At 38.4% G+C, this 21,385-nt stretch overlaps 1 protein-coding gene across 2 annotated transcripts in view; it reads right to left on the reverse strand.

The window, feature by feature from the left end:
* klf7b (Kruppel-like factor 7b) overlaps nt 1-21,385 on the reverse strand; it is a 104,715-nt gene that overhangs the window by 16,030 nt on the left and 67,300 nt on the right. The gene's annotated exons all lie outside the window — the stretch shown is intronic.

Here is a 21,385-nt window from a genome sequence, read left to right on the forward strand (position 1 = left end):
TTTCACATACCTTACACATTGCTTTAAAATGGTGGTTAAACTGTCCACTATAACTACGGTTGCGGTGTCCTCATGTCTGATTTTAACAGACACCTGCCGACCAATCAGAATGGTGTCCACAGTATGTGGGGACAAGAAGAATACTGGATTCTGCCGTAGCTTCTGTTTCATCGTTCTAAATTAATTTCATAGATGGAAAGGTGTTTTTAGCTGTTACTAGGCAACGTCTCCCACCTGTTTGAGCAGTAATAATTATTCCAAGGCTGACAAAGATAATGTTGACACAAAGCTCCGATTAAAGAGTACATTGTTGAAAAAAATCCATAAACAATACATAAACATTGATCTTTGGCAAGTGGCCATAGTATGAGCAGGATAATCCACGTCAACCCACACAGTTATGGAAAATTACGCAGTCTACAGAGGCAATAACCCCCTTCTGCTTTACATTATTAGCTTTCATGCTGTGAATTATTTTTATGTAACTGAATAGCAAACTGCTATTAAAATGTTTCCTTTTCCAGGAGTTAAGAAAGATTCATCCTCCAAGACTCTCTCAACTAAGAGAGAACCAACCATAAAAAATCCCTATAATATCAGATACAGGCTTTTCAGTTTATGACAAAGTATTCCATATTTTTCCAATATTTTTCAGACTGTTAAGTATTCCTGCTGCATGGTGTCTGTTTACACATGTGCATATGAAAGACTCTGGAGATTTTGGCCATCTGTGCGTGTTGCTTGTGTCTCTGCATGATCCACACCTGGTAACCAACCACCCACACCCACACACTCACACACAGTGTATGAGTAAATGCACCTGGACGGACACATACACACATATGGAGGAGACAAAAACATGCCTGACATTCAGGCTCAGGCTCAACTTTTTTTTTTTAAATTACGATATTATTACTAACACTAATTTTTCAGATTCAAATTATTATATATTTTTTATTTAAGCTGATATTTTATGCCTGTGCTCAAAATCTCTCACTGTTTTCATGGCCCAAAATATGGCCCAATTATCCTGTGGTGTGAATGGGATCAAGTCCACATGAAAAAGCTGCTTTAAACTACATCAATAAACTTTATATTTCATATAACAGAATCTAAAACAACTCTCCTCTCATTTCAGTACAGGCAACTTCCCAAATACCAAAAACTTGGGCTTGTGGGCTTGACAAAAACATCACTTTGACTTTTCACCATTTCCAAAGTCTGGTCTCATTTATGCATTAAATCTGGCTGATTCCAGGTTTGTCTAAGACAAAGGTTAAGAGGACCTTGATCCTCCTTGGAATATATTTCTCAAGTAGCTGCAATGCAGACAGATTTATCTTGAAATAAATCAATATATGATGGCAATCTGGGCCCTGATAAGGTGTGTAATGTAGTCAAATATAAACTACAGCCTATGGCATATAAGGCAGTGGTTCTCAGTGTGGAGGTCGGGATCCCCTGAGGGCTTGCGAGATAAATCGCTACGATGAGTCGTAGAGAAGAAGAGTTTTATCACCCCAGGACTCAAAAAAACTAATAAAATTAGTCAATCTGAGAAGGGAACAATCATGTTTGATTGAACTACTCACAGCTCACAGACAGCTACAACCTGTGATGGGGGGCTGTGAGTAGGCATTACTTGACTATAAACGGTCACAAACTGAAAATAATTGACTCAGGGTTAGGTCAGGATTAGGACTGGACTAATTTACAGACCTGATATTGGACCTTTTAGGGGTGTGGATTAGGACTGTGTCATCCACTTTCATATGATACAGTTTTACAGAGAATTAATTGATACTACCAGGGCTGCAACTAGCAATTTTTAGCCATGATAGCACTGTGGCTCTAGGGATGACAGGCTGGTCAATCAGTTGGTCGGTCCATCACTTTGATCCGGACTAAAATATCTCAACAACTATAGTATGGATTGCCAGAGGATGAACCTTTTTGACTTTGGTGATCCCATTTATTTTCATCCAATACCAGCAGGTCAAGGTTTTCAGTCATCCAGTATATATTAGCATGCTAACACGCTAAACTAAGATGGTGTAAATGGTAAACATTACACCTGCTAAACATCAGCATGTTATGTGCATTCAGACCGCTGCCGGCGAGAGCTTTACAATTCGCCCAGCCAACAAGGCTGTAGAAAGATTTGTGGACGCTCTGACATAGATGAAATAGAAGGCAAAGCAAATGCTTGATAACAAAATACAAGTGCAAAAATTCCGATTTGCTGCTGCCAAACCGCGTCATAGCTCATTACCATAAAGTTGCCAGGACTTCAACTTCCCTCGACGCCCACACCGTCCAAGACGCCCTGCGCTGCTTGCCGCTGGCTCACATAGAAAATTAATGACTTCCGGTCACTTTGACGCTCTCGCCAGCGGTGGTCTGAATGCACGGTTAGTATTATGAGTGTGTTAGCATCCTGACTTGTGAGCATGTAACTCAAAGCACTGCCGTGCTGAAGTACATCCAGACAGAGCTGCTAGCATGACAGTAGACTCTTGTTCTTCTTTTCATTATCAATTAATCTTTGACAGAAAAATAGTTATTTTGTCCAATCAACAGTACAAAACCATACAAAGATACAAAACCATACAAAGATATTCAATTTCAGTTCAATTACATAAAAGAGAAGATTTTTGCATTTTTACTTAATGAATGACTAATTATTCATCAAAATTCTTGCCAATTAATTTACTATCCATCAAATAATCAATGAATCGACTAATTGTGTCAGTGCTTGAAACTACACTGTTTGTCTATGTGGAGTTTTATTAGATTATAATTAACATGTTGAAATAGTTCCACACTACTTATTCCTGTGCATTATTATTATTATTATTATTATTAGCATTATTCCTTCAGTTTTAGCGTCTTGTGGTTTGATCCCTGATGATCTGTCTGTAAGACATATGACTTTATAAAAACACTGAATAAAACATTGAATAATATCTATTGATATTGAGATCTTCCATCCCCACATGAAACTGTTGTGGGACTATAAAAGTTCACATCAACCTAACACTCTTCTTTATACAATGATGAAGCCCTGCTGCTGAATTCCAGGCATGCTCCCTCATTGATCCTGCCTGCTCTGCTCTGTCTTCACTCATATTGCTCTGTTAAATTGAGTATAAATGGATGGCACGTTGCAGTAACATAAAAGGTCAGAGGTCAAACCCTCAGGATCCTAAACAGCCTCAAGCAGCTGTGGCTCCCTTTGACCTGAGGACCTTGATGAAAGAGGCTCAGAGGATGATGAGAAAAGGAGGAGAACAAAGGAAGGAAAAGGGAAGAGAGAAGAGACTGATGGATAGATCAGTAATGCACCTTCAAACACACAAAAACACAGTACATCTGTCTCTCCCCGTACACACATTATACGCAGACAAATGTAAGATTCTTTTTCTCGCCGATTTGGCCTTCAAGCCACACTCCACCCCCAAGCTTTTCAAAAATGCTCTTCACAGTGAATACATTGAAAATGCTGGCCTTGCTTTTCAATGTGGACAGGAGGACAAAGCTTTTTAAAAACACTGTTGTGAGGCTGAACACCTTCAGATCAATGCACTCATGGCAAATCATAGCAAAAACAAACAAAACAAAAACAGTGACTACTAGTATATGAGACAAGATGTGAACCACGGCCTCCACTCTACTTTTTGCTGTGTTCGTCAAATATAAACATACAGGGAAGAGATTTACGGAGTTCTATTATCAAGAGTACATTTTTATACGCTGCAATTTTGGATTTCCAAAGCAACAGCAGACTAAAGGGGTTTTTAAACTTTCGTTAAAGAAATGGCCGTTGATGGAAAGCATCTTAATACAAAACTCACATGACGTACTGTATGTACATCTACTTGTGCCTGTGCAAAAGTATCATTGTGTCACAGTTCAGGTACAGGCAACAAGGAAGAGGACACAAATGCACACACATGCTGGCAAGGCACGTTGAATTAAAACAGCTATAATCAATATTTTTATATTAACAATTGATCACCTGACTACTTGTATTTGCAAGGTCTTGCTCGTAGTGACGAACCCACCGAAAATGATCATCTGCAGTTCCCCTCAGCTATATAGAGCTCCAAAATCTGACTGTGCACTACCTGCTCAGCACCACACAGCAGATAGATGAAGTTAGTGACTGGCTAGTGAACATGGTGGAGCATTTAGCAGCTAAAGAGCCAGATATTTCAATCAAGGGACAAAAAACAGAGCTAAAAGGAAACTAAATACTGGACTTACTTTTATCAGGTCACCATTTCAATTTAAATGGTCATAGTGGCAAAAACAAAAAAGCTATTTCAAGTTTAAAGGGACTATACAAGAGACAATGATCAAATAACAAGTTTCCAGTTTGGCACTTTGAGGGCAGTCCAAACAGACAAACAAATCCAACAAGGCTAAAGCAAGAAGCAGATCACAGATTAGTAAAACAGGCAGGTTTACAGTACAAGGAACAGGAGACTGACAAGAAGAGCTGGACCACTATAGCAACATAAAGCCTAGCAATAAGGGAGAGGAGCAAAAGAGCATGTATTTATACTAGAGGAGTTAATGAGGTAATGAGGAGCAGGTGTGCAGGTGGGTGTGGAGATGAGGTGAGGAAAGGCAGGAACACACTGAGGGCATCTGGTGGACCGGTGGGGAATGAGCATGTCTGGAAAGATGTATGGGCTGAGGGAACATAGTGGTGAGTCTGAAGGGGGAAAAATGGGGGACAGGTTTATAGAAGGCCACACTCCAAATAGAGGATCAAACTCTCAGATTGCCACAAGGGGCAAGTAAGGACAAAGATCATTGCATCTACAGTGGTCTACAGCACCAAGTACTTTGTTTTGCCAGAAATATTTTGAGGAAAATGTAATTGTTGTCTCGAATATGTTCAATGGCAAAGTTTTTTTCAATTAAGGAAGTGTTTTGTTCCTGATTCCTGTTACTTTCTTTAATCTTAACCAAGTGCTTTGAGTGCTCAGACCTAATCATGAAAGCATTAATCATGATTTAGTTGCCACAAACAAATATTGTAGGGAATACAAATGAAATATGTTGTCAGTCAGCAATTACTGATATACTGAGTATGAACATTTTGTAACTTTGCATATACGTCTATCAAAAACATTTTCTCATTATGTGATAAAAACATAATTCATCTAATAGTATATACATTTAATTTCTAGGTAGGATTGACTGCACAGCAGAGGAATGCACAATCTAGTGAAGAGAACCAGAATACAATAATAATAATGTCATAATTCTGATTCAGTCAACATAACAAGAATGGTTTATAACTAAAAAAAGCCCTGTGGGGACCATGTAGTACCCAGCCTGTCAATCCCAAACCTTTCATTCTTTGCTGATATTTTGGGTTATAAGCTCCACTGATGAGAGTTTTTCATGGCCAATAAGACATAGGAAGGATGGTGGGCCATGTCTGGCCTTTATGTAACGCCTGGCCATTGCATAGTCCAGATTTTTTGTTCTAATGTTCTATTCTCTGAAATATACATATTGAGAGCTTGTTTAGGACTTGGAAAATAACTGAGTACATAAGTACTCAAGTACTGTACTGAAGTACAATTTACAAATTTCCATTTTCTGCTACTTTATACTTCTACTCCACTACATCTCAGAAGCAATTATTGTAGTTTTATGCCACTATTATTTGATAACTTTAGTTACTAGTTACTTTGCAGATTCAAATTAATAATCCGAAATATAATCAACAAATAAATGATGATGTGTTATTATAGGTTAAGAAAAGATAAGACTTTATTGATCCCGGGGGGAAATTCACAAGCCACCCAGCATAAAGTTTGCCCCACCTTTACCAGCTGCATCATTAAAGTGATGTACACATTAACGCATCAATCAATTATATTACAATAATATAATATATATTATTTTGAAATAGGCCATTCAGCATAATGAGTACTTTTACTTTTGGTACTTTAAGTATTATTTCGATGCTTATACTTTTGTACTTTTACTTAAGTAAAATTTTGAATGCATGACTTTTACTTACATAACAGAGTATTTCTACACTTTGGGATTGTGACTTTTACTTAAGTAAAAGATCGGAATACTTCTTCCAACACTGCTTTGTACCACAAGGACAGATTAACATCTAGGCTGTGTGTATTTCATTTCAGGTGGACGGTGAGCTTTAAGACACCGATCTCAAAATGCTAGAATACGAACACTGTTTCACACATTAACTGTGCCTTCAAATTTAACCACAGAAGTGCTGACATGTTATATGACTGTCACTTCATTGTGATTGTTCCACTCTGGACCAAAGCGTGAGTTCATCCATGACTTCTACGGCAGTGTAGCTGATTAAAGCTGTACCCTTTAAACAGCGATGCACACCAGCAGTGTGAGGCATGAAGTCAGAACTCAGAACAAGGTTACCGAGCTGCAGGAGTATCAGACTGGTAATTACTGAGGCAGTTACACAAACACACACACACACCCACACCCACACACACACACACCCACACACACACACACACACACACACACGCACACACACAGGCATCTGTCATCTGTAGGCAACTGGTGCCACGGCAGCTAGCAGCTAATTGGATCATTGTCTGGAAAGAAGAGAGGAGGAGCGAGGGATGAGGGAAGAAAAAAGAAGGGAAAGCAGGCAGGGGAGAGAAAACAAGAGATTAATGAGACCAACAGCTCTCAGAAGACTGCTGGGCAAGGTGAAACTCACCAGGGATAAGTGCTGTGGATTCATCTGTTTTCCACCAGTTATGCAAAAACAATTTATATATTGTAACCATGTACAGCACCTGTTTCTTTTCAGAATTCAGTTGTTGCTAAATATAATATGTGATCTTTCATAATTCAGTCTGGTTTGGTCTCAGAGCAGCTGTAAAATAAAAGCGCTTTATAGATGGTTGACTGGAATATTTAAATTTCATACGAAAATATGCAAATGCACTTTTACGTGAAAATCACTAATCAGTTTCTTTCAGTGAATCCAGTGACTACATATAAAATGAAAGTGGTGGCTCGCAGTGACGACCCACAGAGAATTATCAGATAATTCTGCGGTTCAGCCTCTTTTAGCCCATAGTTTTGGTTTTGCGGCACATTTACTGTATGGTTCAGTCTCATCAACTTCGTTTTCAGCAAACAATCTCTGATAAACCCACTGCGCACTACCTGCCCAGCACCAAACAGTGGACTGAGTAGACAAAGTTAGTGACTAGCTGGTGAGGTAAATGGAACATCTTTAAAGAGCCAGAAATTCTCAGGAGACCAAACCAGAGCTAAAAAGAGAGTGAATACTAAACATTCATCAGGTGGACACAAATATGAGTCCACATGAATGCTATGTTGCTCTGTGTCTCCTGGATGTTGGCAGTTGTCTGCTAGGACATTAGCCAAAACAACTGGGAGGCAATAATATGTTATGTTATGTGTGTCAGCTTATTGCAGAGTTCTTCTGCCGCCAAGTGATACGTCTAAAAATCAATTAATGAAGCTTTTAACAGAAATGTCACTTTTCAGGTGGGGGGGTTGAAAGAAGTTGGCGTCAGCAGCTGTGATAAAGACTAATAGCGAATTAGCCTAGCTTCGCTTCTCTGAGAAAGTCTCTAAGCGACACTGATTATTGATCACTGTGATAAATTATTTTTTCAACCAACAATAACTTTTAATTGTTAGGACTCACAACTACATGTCCATTCCCAAACCAAACACAACTCTGAATGAATGACATTCTTGCTCTGTGTATATAAGCAACTGTTTGCTAACACATTAGCCATACAATTCTTCTGTCCTTGAGTGGCCACAAAAATGTATTAATCCAGCTTTAACTTGCACATGTGAAAGGTACAAAAATATCCAGTATAAATGAAATATCAAAATATATGAGACAGCTTTGGAGCATCTGGAAGGTGCGTTATATCATGCTGCTAATCAGACTGAATTGTCATGTTGTTTTCACTAAATTAGTCAGTCTGACACCATTTTCTGTTTGCGAGTGGTTTTGTTTTGCTACAGTTTTCAGTCAATTTTTTTATCAATTTTCAGTTGATATGGAAGTGGTTGGCGGTGGCAGTTTCTACGAGCAGCAATTTTCACATCGAATGAAGAGTCGACTTACAACAACTTGACGATCTCATCCATGCTTTTCGCCATTTTTCTGGTATTTCTGGTATTTTTAGGGAGTCGGCACAGGAAAATTATGTCCCCATTCTTAGAGACCAAAAACAGAGCTAAATGAGAATGAATATGGGACTTACATTCGCCACGTGGCCAGAAACACGACTCCAAATGAATGATAATGTTGCTTCATAACTGCTGGATGTGTAACTTTTTGCTAACAAGTTCACCATATCAGCTTAAAAGGTATCTTATCATATCTTAAAAGATATGTCAATGTTATTGCAGGTTTAATCTGACTTTTAATGAGACTGCAAATAAAGTTATTTACCAGAACATTGGACTATTCCTCTCCCCACAAATGGAGAGTAATTTATCCTATAAAGGGATTGATTTTCCTGAATGGCTGACCTTTTTTTTGTCCCAACAGGCCACATGTGTTGATCTTTATTGTTGTTGAATAAAAAGGGACAAATTGGTGTGTGTGTGTGTGTGTGTGAGTGTGAGTGTGTGTGAGTGTATTTTTACTGGAAGCTGTAGTCAGGGGAAGAATGACTCATATGGATAGTCTAGTGAGACAATGAGGTCCGCTGGAGGATATCGCTCTGCATGTGTGAGCGCGTGTGTGTGTTACAGTGCTGATTGAGGGAATGTCACAGAGCAATGAGAAGGAACCAGGCCAACTGCCACCAGAGCGCTGGCGGTCAATTTGGACTGACTGTCACAGCGGCTCGCCTCATGTCCACGACGCCTCCTTCCCCCTGTTGCTCTCCAAGTGCTTACAGCACACTGTGTGGATGATCAGTGTGTAAGTTTAAATGTGTGTGTGTTCACTGGCCCATATTTGACATCAGTATAGCCTTATAGCCAGATGGTAATGATGCCCCACTAGCCCCTACGTGGAACAGAAACACTGACATGTTGTGAGCGCTGTGGATGTGAAGCAGCGATGAGCAGTGACAGGACCAAAGCTTCTGCTGTCACTGCTGGACACAGCAAGGACAGGCTGACAGCACACACACATGCACCAACATCACACATACTGACTTAAGAATGTATCTTGAGTTTTTATTCTGAATGCTACAGCTGCAGAGATCACTGCAGTGTGATAGGGTTGCTGCTGAGCTGTATTTAAGTCATTAGGGCCAAGTCCAAGTCAAGTCTCAAGTCTTCAGAAGTAAACTGTAAGTCAAGATGCAAGTCTCTGAATCTAACCTTTAAAATGACATGGGCTGTATTCGGAACCGCCTACCTACTGCAGACGAACGCAGTACTTTTGCTTTTCATAGTAGTACGCAGTATGAAACTGTTCAATCAATTTATTTGCAGTATGCTAGGCCAGGCTTAGCCGGTTTCTGGTTTTGGAAAGCAGAAGTAAACAATAGGAGGAATATAAATGTAAATACCACTTATAACATTTTTTTCAAATGTAATCTTGTGTAAGCGTTCCAGCGCTTTGCATTGTGGGACACAGTACGCGAGGTAGACTGGTCCGATACATACTGGAGTTTTTTTCCGAATCACTACGGCATCCGGGTATTTTCGGCATACTGTAGATTTTGCTTTTGTTTGCATAATACTTGCTACATTCTGGCCAAATCAGTACGTACTGCTAGTATAGTGGGCAGTTTCGAATACAGCCATAGCATTTAATTATTTCCTTTCAAAGCTGTGTTAATGTGTGGCTATGTGAGACCTGCCTGTCATTGTATTCTTTCTGTTTATTAATAATTCTTTATTCTAGGATTTTACCAGGTCAAAACTTGAGGCTTTAAAGTTTTTAGGGGGTTAAAGGAGAGGTTCGCATTTTTTCAAGTTTGTCTTAACACAATACTCACATGCCCATATGTACATCAAAAGCATTACTGGTCACTGCAATTGTTCCTCCTGTCCATACTGGCTGTGAAGAGATCCCATACTAACACAATTTCAATGTAAGTGATGGGGGACAAAATCCACAGTCCTCGTTCTGTGCAAAAATGCATTCTAATGTTTATCTGAAGTTAATATGAGGCTTTAGCAGTCTGAGTTAGACAAATCAAGTGGGTATCTTCTATAGTTACAGTCTTTTTACTACCAAATTCCCTCTTTGTGTTATTATCCTGCCACTGCAGCTCAGCACGGAAACACTGTCTGGGGAAACACAAAGAGGAAATCTTATACTAAATAGACTGTAATTTTGGAAGATACCCACTTGATTTGCCTAATCCAGACTGCAGAAGCCTCATGTTACCTTCAGCTGAACTTTATAATTAATTTTTTTTATAACAAAAATACTTTGGATTTTGTCCCCCATCACTTACTTATATGGATAAGAGGAACCAATAATGCCTTCATTATACATGTTTGCATGTAGGTATTGTTTTATAGACTTAACCTAACCTTTAGGTGTTTGGTTTATAGTGTATATATAACGGCCCGTCGCTGGGTTGTTTTGGAATATATATATTATATTTATAATAGTGCAACTTTAAATAGACACTATTACTGAAAACTCAAGGTCCAAATATAACATCTGGGTTTGTTGTGGGGAAGTCACGTAACGAGCTACAGAAAGAGGACAGGATGAGACCAAGCACGTTGGAGTTCAAGAGGTTAAACATCAATAATTTAACCTCTAACAAGGAATATTCTTTACAATTACTGCTTTTACTTTACATTTTGAGTACATAAACGTGAACCATGAGTAGTATTCCTCTGCTCATGACTACATACTGTAGGAAAATACAGTCATAACACACACACCCGAATGTGGCACTGTGTTGTGTCAGTGAGTCTTCTGTTGTGCTCTTTGTTCCAGTTCTATCAGAGCAGATCCTCGAACAATGACCTGAGACCCTGACTCAGAAGAAACTGATTGTGTACGCGTGTGAATGTGTATGTGTGTGTGTTAGCTCAGGCTTCCTCTTCCTTTTCCTCTTCCACAATTTGCTGCTGCAGGATGCATCAGGTGCAGAAAACACACAAATGGACTCTGCTTGTCTATAAACACACATAGAGAACTAAGGCATATACACAAGAGAATGAATGAATTACCAACACGACTTTGTTACTGTTCCCCTGCTTCTTTACATCTGCGTCACATTGCTGCATATTGACTAGCTTTCCTTTTATGTATCTGTGTATGCAAGGAGTGTGACGATATATTACAGCAGAATATAAGATGACATGAAATATGAAACGATCTACATCATTAATCGCAGAGCTGAACAATTACGCACAATATTAACTATGTCTTGTAAATGATGACCCCCAAAGGATACTTGTTTATAGTGTATATTAAATGCCGGAGGGTGCAATTAAATGACACATTATTAACAGTATAAACTGTCACAGGTCTCAATATAGATTTTTAAAATGCTGATTGATTTCTTTAAAAACTACTTTGTCAGCCAGACATATAAAAGTTTCTCAAAAAATATTTAAACTGGGTTTTGTGGATATCTATCTATCTATCTATCTATCTATCTATCTATCTATCTATCTATCTATCTATCTATCTATCTATCTATCTATCTATCTATCTATCTATCTATCTATCTATCTATCTAGAATCTAGAGTGGCTTGACGGCGACAGGGTCTTATTGTTCTCCTTTAAACACTCACTCACTGCTTCTGTTCAGCCATCTTCCTGTGAGGAGAAACGGGCCCTTCAGCAGCTCTGTCGTTCACTCTTTTTATACTGTTTCATGTTTGATGATTACAGACTGACAGAAGGGACACAAAGAGCTCAAGGCTTTTAGCTACATGAACAGGAGGAATCCATGATGCTCTTTCAGTTCTCTTATCAAAGGCAAGAGTGCCACTACAAACTTAGATCTGAGAAGAGTCGATGGCTTGTTGATTAAAGGAAAAATTCAGTTTTTCTTCGCAACCTGGGTCTGATTTTGTTGGTTTGGCCACTATTCCTTTGGGTTATGAGAACATTTTAGTCACTAACTTCTGCGGATGTAGCAACACTGCTGGAGCAGAGTCCATGAGGACAAGAAACGCAAGTCGTCTTAAAGAAACCCTGACCTCAGGCCACTTTTAGGGCATAGCAAACTAGATTGTTACCTGCAGAGCTCCACCAGCTGGGATGTACTCATCAAGGAGGAGGGAGAAACATAGATATTATTAATTTATCTGATGTTTCTCTATTTCTGTTTAAATTTCCATCAAAGTGATGTATAAAATGAGTGAATTATAAAATCAGCCAGTTTGTCCATATTTTAGTGACATTTCTGTTCTGTGTTCTGTTGAGTTCTGTTTCTGATACAATAGAAGCTGTGGACACTATACAGGACACTTTAGGACATTACAGAAGACACTTAAGACGTTGTATAAACAACACTACACTACAGAATGTTCGGCAATGCTTTATTTTATAAGTCTGTAACTTTAGAATAACGTTCATTTTACAGGATTTCCTGGATAATAGTTGGTACAAAGGAAAATAGATTTTTCTTTGTAAAAGAAGCTCAAATTAAACCCAAGTAAATATCCATTCGTTATGCTTGTCTGAAGACAAGTTTCACATTTTTGCATGTTCAAGCTGACTTGCTGTACATTGACTAAAAGACTCTCTAGGTTATGATAACCATTAATTGGAAATAATTAACTGTAAGTGTACCAATTAAACAGTGTCTCCATTTTTCCTCTAGAATACTTACAAAATTATGGACCCATAAAATAAACACTACAGAACACAAGAGAAGACACTATAGGACACTATACGAAAACACTGTAGAAAATATTTTAGGACACAATATAATAACATATTAGGACATTACAGAAGACATTAGGAAAATATAGAAGACACACTATAGGATCACTCTGGGACACTATATAACAACACTTTCAGAAAACATTTAATTTGTTTGAATGGTTTTCTGGAATGGAAATAAGACCACACAGTATTTTCATTCAAGGCAATGTGGTGTTAACAAATTCTGTGGTGTCAGTTACAGTTTGGAGACTTTAAATCTCAAAATTGTAAACTGAAAGGGGTATGGAGTCAATAGGACTCAGGCTAGCACCAGAGGCTTTGGTTGTATCAGTGCTACAATATTATGATTATGAATGTTCCACCATAGCATTTGCGGATCAGTATTGCTGTGCAAGAGCTGAAAATCTACAGCTGCTAAGTCAAGTTAACACTTCTGTCCAGTGATGCAACTCCAAAGCAAACAAGGGAATGAGAGAACCATCCACAGGAAAGCAAAGAGGAGGAAGGAGGACAGGGTTTATTCTGGTAAACACTGTCTCGAACTGATGTGCAGTGAGACGGAAGAGGAGAAAAAATAGAGGCTGCTGTCAAAGATAATGTCTCTCCCCCCTTTCCCTCTCTCTTTCTCTCGATCGGTGCAGGCACTGAATAATTTAAAGCTTTACAGTACAGCCGGTGATAAAGTCAACCAAACGGCAGAAGCTCTGACTGAGACAGAGGCAGACGACGGTAGAAACATCACTGCTTGATATTTGACTCTCTGTGATAAGCAGAACATGCAGCACTCATCATCTACACAAAGAGGACAATTTCCTAGATTACTGTTCCAGATAAAGCTGTAATGTAACCTCATTACAGCTCAATTCTGTGTAGTTTTTTAGCTTATTTGAGCTGTGTGTCTGCATGTGTGAGTTTCTCCTGTGAAACTTGACAGTACTTATGAGTACAGTATGGTAATGCTATACAAACGTGACACAAGCATCTTTACTGCCTGTTGTGCTCTTTACATTTTAATGCAGCCAGGTTTAACAATGCAAATAATAATAATAATTTGTGGGGGAAAAAATTAAAAATATTCACATATATAGGGCACCTTACCATGGCATCTAATAAAATAAAAAAACAATGGGCTGAATAGGACGTAATGACCTTTTTAAAATTGTTATGAGATGTTGGAGTGGTGAGATTTCAGCATCAGAAAATGGTAATATTTTAAAAAATCTATAAACATCAAATTCAGGCAAAACAAGGGCTCAATGTATTTAATGACTTTATCTGTGAAAAAAATTACATTTAACGCAGGCAGCAGGAGGATGTAAAACGGTAAGGCAATTTATATATATTTCGAAATCATCAAAAACTTGAGAATAAACAGGAGCAAATGAGTTTAGTGTGGCTTAATGTCTCACACTACATCAGGCAACAAAACTGTAAATGTGAAAGGTTACGGATCATTCTCCTTCAGTCAGTGCTGGCTTGGAAAAAAAAAGATGAACCTGGGTTGTTTTTAGACAAAGAGGTGTTTATTTAAAGCTCAACATTTACACATTTTGTTAACACTGCAAGGAAATACCCGTTTTTTATTTTAGTGTATGTGATGTTGATATAGAGTGTCAGTTGGGACATAATGCAGAGGGGACCTGGTCAAAAAAAGATTGTGTATTATTACTGTATGTTGACATTATAAGAGCATGCCTCTGCAGTGGACGATTTTCAGGAATGGGAGTAGAGAAAAGTTTCAAGTAAGACTTAAATAGGAAACGTACGTTTACATTCAGTTGGTCAGTAATCTCATTTCTCCTATATCCCCCAAAGTACAATGAAGGTTTTTAGGGAGATTTTGAGGTTGAAGTTGTAATATTTTAAGAATAAAGACAAAAAACTTTCATATACTCACAATTCTACAACAGAGTATGAGGTTATTCTTGAAATATTAAGGCTTTATTCTTGTTTTATTATTACATTTCTTGTAAAATTCCAAATTTATTTTTGGAACATCATGCCCTTATCTGGAAATTTCAAATTTATTCTCATAACATTGCAACTTGTGCCGGGAAATATTATTCATCGTTAATTTTTAACCAAGGGTGGCTTATTACAAGTGTATTAGTGATATAAAAACGAGACCTTTATTAGAGTATGTGGACTGATGCTGCAGTGAGAGGACAGGCTCTGTAGTAAAAGAGCCCACAGGCTGTACTTACTTTGTGAATGTGTCTGAATATTACTACATAGTTTTATATTTAGCTGTGAAACCTTTTTTAAAGCTTTGGTTTCAGTTTCAGTTTAAGTCAGTCTTTGGATTGAATCATTTTGGATATAAGCAATGATCTTTCCATTTAATTCTGAAAATGCAACCACAGAGGTACTTTCCCTTACTGAAGTCTTTGTCATGCACATCTGCACATGAAGAAAAATCCCACTAAACCCCTATGTATGTGTCTACATGGTCAAGAAATCAGGCAGAAATCTAGCTGCATCAACAGAGTTTCTCAACCCCTGAACATAATCCGACCAGTCTTTGGAAATATCTGGGAGTGAATGATGATCACAAGAAATCATTAACAAAGGGTAAGCCGAGAGCCAAAGTTCCTCCACCCAAACTCACAGCATTTTCTAAAGGAAAAAATGGAAGAAATGAATGTGATCTAGTTCATTTTTTGGTACTGTGAAGTTAGTTCAAAATTCAAAATTGTGAACTATGAACGTGAACTAGTTCATTCTAATCTGTGTGAACTGAACTTTGAGCTAGCTAGTGTGAAGTGTGAACTTGCACAACACAGCGGGTTACCCATGCACTGCGTTTGTGTGTGTGAGAGAGCTATTGAAGTGGAGTGAGACGGAAGCAGAGACTGACAGGGAGACAGAGATTAGCAGTGATAGCAGGCTGATGTGTGTTTGACCTCCTGAGTGGCTGTAAGCAGCAGATAAGCTAAAGACTTGATTGTCTGTGGACCTCCGCAGACACTCGCTGTAATTAGTTAATCTATCTGAACATGTAAAGACAGAATTTATACATACCACTTCTCTCTGCTCGAGTGACCCCTGGGAGTCCAGACTCCTGACCTTTGACCTCTGCAGACTAAGCCGCTGGGGCCTCAGAGAAGTTCTTGTGCCTTTTTTCACCTCAGTTAACACCATTGTAGATGCAAGCTGCCATACATATTAACAGAAAAAATGTCACACAAATCAAAATTTTTCCATTTGTCCGTACAACATAGTATTTTTTTAGCAAGACTGGAACAAAACTAGGCTCAGAAGACAAGCAGGCAAAAGCTATCAACACTGACTCTATCATGAAGCTGATGCTTGAAACTCAGGAAGACAGAGTCACAACTAATCAGGGTTCCCACCTCCAGAAGCTGGCGGGAGCTGTATTGAATTTGGCAGCCTGAAACTACCCAGAACACCAGGAAACCAACAGCAGAGAAACACACCTGTCCAAGAGCAACACAGTGGGAGCTCAGAGTTCCTTTATTCACCACAAACACAGCACAACTGCACCAGGACAACTCCTCTGTAGGCTATTACTTTACAAGAGCATCTGGTCAAAAGACATTTATTAATGTTTTATGTTAGTAAGTCATTATTAACTATCTAACATACCACAACTTAGCAACCCAAATGTTTTTTTTTCTCTCTCTCTCTCTTATTGTTGATCTATATGTGGTTAATAAATGATCACCATTATTTTAATTATTATTATTATTATTTAGCTAATGTGTACCTCCTTAAAAATGTAACTACATGTTGGTGTAGCAGTAGCTACAGAGAAAACATGTGGAGACCACATAACATAACATCGAACAAAGTCTTTGCCAAAACTTCTGCTCCTAACCCTGAACAAAGCCCAGATTCTGAACAGAGCCTGATTGCTGACTTTCTTGCAACAAGACATATCATGGAAATAAGAAGTTGTTGGAAGGCATACTTTTTCAGCAGGCTAGCAGTTTCCCTGAACCCTTAGTTTTGGTGCTAAGCTAGACTAAACACATCCTGGATCTCTGAACTGAGCACACAGAAATGAAACTTGACTGATATCATCTCATCAAACTCTGAGTCAGATGGCAAACAAGTATACTTCCCAATTTAGTTTCCTTCATGTTCTGTAATGAAACTAAAATACAAACAAAAAACAGTTCCACATGTTTCCTGTGTCAACAAAGCTGGTTTCTGTATGTAACAAATGAAAACTGATGTCATGCTTCTTACCTCCCACAATATCCACCTACACACCCACTCTGGGAAATTTTACACCAGGCTGATTCTTTATTATTGTGATTCTAATTTTGGAACAATAAAGCTGTAAAGCTTCACTGCTGAAATAATATTTAGGAAGCCAAGCAGGTAGTGGATTAGATGTGTGTGTGTGAGGCAAAGAAAGAAAGGGAGAGAGAGTAGTTTTATATTTTTGGATCAGTGTGTTTGGTAGAAACTCTGGAGGCCGCCTGTGGTGCGCTCACACAGCTCAGATTGATGAGATACGTTGCTAAGTCGCTACAAAAGAAAATAATGCTGCCTAGCATACAGCAATTGCGTGGTCAGAATCTAAAGGATCGTATTGTTGTTGAAGCTTTAGTTGGAAAAGGAAAACAGATGGGGGTACTCGATAGAGAGGGCTGGTATTTGAGTTATTTAAGATGTATATGTATATTTACTTATATTTAACATATTTAGTTTATAAGTTTATCATGAGGTTGTTTAATGTTTAGGTTTGTTTAATGTGTGGTGTGAATGTGTGTTGCTGTATGTTTTGTGTTTCTTTGTCAGTAAGACTGTGGGTCTTGTTGATTTGGGAAGTGTATTTTGTATATATTGAGAAATTTAATAAAATCTTAAGAAAATCAAAAACGACTTAACAACTTCCACAATTTATAATGAACTGAATGTGAAAGCGTAACATTGTGAACAACTCTGAAATCTAAATCCCACGAACACCTAGGTCTCATTTATCTTTTACATGATTCTTCCAGAGAGGATTTCTTTGCAAGATTTTCTTTGGGGGCCCTCCTTACTTTGCCTGGAGCCGAGAACTATGAAATAAAACTATATATATAGTTTAACTATATATATAACTATATAAAACTATTATTTGTTTTATGAGGACAACATGACAACCGTTTCATACTACCACAATGTGGCAAGAACATTCCTGCAATCGATAAAGTGGGCATAATCCTTGCATGACTTTAATACACAAAACACACATTTGTAGTAAACATGCCTTCATTCAATAGATATTCATTAAGAATTTTGCCCTCAGACCTTAAATCAGAGGTCTCAGCAACGTCCTCAAATGAAAATGAATGTAAAATGAGGGTGATACTCTTGACAACAGGCATGTTGGAAAAAAAACAACACAACCCAGCCAACACTCAACAGTCAATCAGTCATACATTTCAAAATAACCTAGAAAAAAACCCAAGATCATTCTCGCACTAATAATCTGAATGGTTCATTTATATATGGCATTAATTATGTTTGTAATACAACTGTAGTATCAATGTAAGAATTTAAAAATGCATTTTTCAATCCAGTACATTTTGACAGGCTGATGCAGGGCGGCTTGTCAGATATTTATTTAGCATACAGCATGACACCTGCTGTTTGTTGATGGCAGTGCCTGTCGACCTGTTGACAGAATGCAGTGCGAGAGCAGGTGAAATGTTTGAGCTCTTCATTCATGCATAATGTCAGGGGCAATTCTGTAATACTGCTGCCTTTAAATGACCTGACTGTTTTATCCTTGTGATTACTCTGTCTGTGAAATAAAGTTGAGAGGGTCAATCTCTCTCTCTCTCTCTCTCTCTCTCTCTCTCTCTCTCTCTCTCTCTCTGCCATCCGTGACAGTTCTTCTGTGCGCGAGCCGTTACACTGGCTCTCTCTGCGTTCTCTTTGAGTGATGCAGTCAGAAATCATTGTTTGGCTGTCCGGCCCGCAACTTTACTGTTTGGTTTACTCTCATTGCTCTCATAGCAATGTTTTCAACCGCAGCAGGATGTTTTCTTCTTTAGAGCTGTTTTCATGGAAAAAGCTCTAAAAACCCACTGTACACTACCTGCTCAGCGCCAAACAGTAGTTGGCGACTAGCTGGTGAACATAGATATTTTAATCAGTTGGTAGAGACCAAAAACAGAGTTAAAAGGAGAGTGAATATTGGACTTACATTCATCAGGTGGACACAAACATGACTCCAAATCAACGATAATGTTGCTCTGTAACTGCTGGATGTGTAAATAAGCCATTATTCGCCATATCAACTTTTGTCAATGTTGTGTTCCCAACTTGTTTTCACTGCCTCCAAGTGGCCAAAAAAACAAACGACAAACAGTTATTGCAGTAGTTGCCATGTGTAGAACGCTACAAAAATGTTGCCATTGAGCATTAAAAACATGTTGGCATAGAAAGTAATCTGGTGTTTCGCTGAATCGTCCATTATTGACATTCGTATCTTGCGATAGGGTTGGTAAAATCAGTCCTTTGAAGTGGGACTGGAAACAAAGCTATTGCAGCACAAAATGTTAGTTGAAACGACATTTTGAGAACAGTGTAAATGTGACCTCAGTAGGTAACACAGACACAAATAGCTTCAGACGATCATTTTCTATTTGTGATTTACATTAAAATAACTGGATTTCCATTTTTCCCATTTTTTAAAAAGTCGTATTAAAACATTGGTTTTCAAGCTGTTTTTGTTCTGTCGTGATATTTTCCTCTTTTAGTACAAAGCAGCATTATTTGGGTAAGCGGTGGTTGACAGTGCGGTCAAGAGTCACTCAAATGAGCTGACATGGTCCTTCCGGGAGATAAGTATAGATTATCCCATGGGGCAATTCACCACATTTCTGTTTATTTCTGCTGTTAAGGAAAGCTGATGGTTGCTGTTTCTGTAAACACTTACCAACACTACACAGACTAATGCTGCTGAATAAGATTATAAACAGCTCACTCGCCTTCCTTCTCTACCTCTGACAAGAACTGTATAAGCCTGCAAACCTTCAAAATGCCCACACTAATCATCACTGTGAATTCCCATTCTCTAGCCAACACAGCCCACTGCTGAGAAATAATAATAATCCTCTGCGTTGGCTTTGCTGAATGTCTTCATCTAGCAACTTAAGCACTCTTTAAGCAAAGAAAATATAAGCATGTGTGGAAATGCAAAGTCTGTATTTACAGAAAAGCCAAGTGACCATTTAAGATGATTTAAATCAGAGGAATGAATATTAAGTCTGTCCTTGCAGAGAAATACAATCACAACTTGGTCCCTTTTAATTAGTTAATTAGCAATTTCTATGTAAGAGGACAACCTCACAGAGCAGATATGCTGCATATGAGCTCCCTTACTTCTGCTTAATTGATCCCCAATTAGCCATTAATTATTTGATTACCTCATTTAGTCTGCGTGTCATTGGTTTGTATGTCAGCTCAGCCAGTGACAAGTTAGCTCTAATTAAAGAACAGGACACTATAAGCAGCCTAGGAGAAGCCATTTACAGGCAGAGGAGAGCGATAGATATTCATGAGATTGTTTTAATCTGTAATAAAGACCTAAATTTCCAGCAGTGTTGAGAATATGAGCCTTTCTGTTGTAGTAATATGACGCTGGCTCTCCGTACGTCTGTGCTCTTGCCAGCGGCTGGACAAGATGTGTCCATCTGCCTTAAATGGCCATTACGAAAGAATAATGTGCTACCATGTTACTCATAATTAAAGTTGTCTGGGTGTCCATGCAGGGGTGACTTCAGCCATTTTCTAGAAGGTTATATTCTGAGTTTTCTGCCTGCCTTTTCTAAAGTGAAGACATGCAAACTCAAGTGGGATGAAAAAAGTGACAGTTCTGAAACTAAACCCGTGTAGGAGGGTCTGGGGGCGTCCCCCCTGCCAGAAGAAGATGTTCACAATTTTAACATGCAAAAAAAGCATTCTGGTGCGCTTGAGAGGAACATAAAAGGGAAAGATACATGTTGTTCAGGTAGAATTTTTAAAAGTAACTGTATATCCCACAGGTGTGCTTAGAATAAATGGATTGTAAGTGTTGATAATTTGCAGAAATTTACCTTTTCATGTTTAAAACCAGTTTTGAAATTGTCAATTGTCATTGAAAGATTTCGTCATCTGTTGTTTTTTATTACAGCTGCTGTGGGTAACTTGCAACCCATCCACCCTGTTGAGCTCAATAGTTCAGTTCAACTGCGTTATGTTCAAGCAAAAATGGAAAAAAAATTCTTAGTTCAAGCTTAGTTCAAGATTCTAACTTCAATGTTCAAATGGTTTGTACAAGGTAACATTACTGTAGCTTAGTTAAACAAGTATCCAAATGTGCTATCAAGCAGGATCCTGCATCAAGTGCAGGTGTGTCTGTGATTGGACCAGGTGGAGTGTATTGGGAGATGACCAAACATTTACATGCAGAGGGTCTGAAAAATTCCCGGTACCATATTTTTCATTCAAAATGGTCAATTTCACCAAAAGGCAACCAGTTTGTAGTTTTTAGGCATGTTAAGGATTAAGAAAGGGTTATCATTGAC

This window comes from Siniperca chuatsi, linkage group LG12 (genome assembly GCF_020085105.1).
Source record: "Siniperca chuatsi isolate FFG_IHB_CAS linkage group LG12, ASM2008510v1, whole genome shotgun sequence".
Taxonomy (NCBI): Eukaryota; Metazoa; Chordata; class Actinopteri; order Centrarchiformes; family Sinipercidae; genus Siniperca; species Siniperca chuatsi.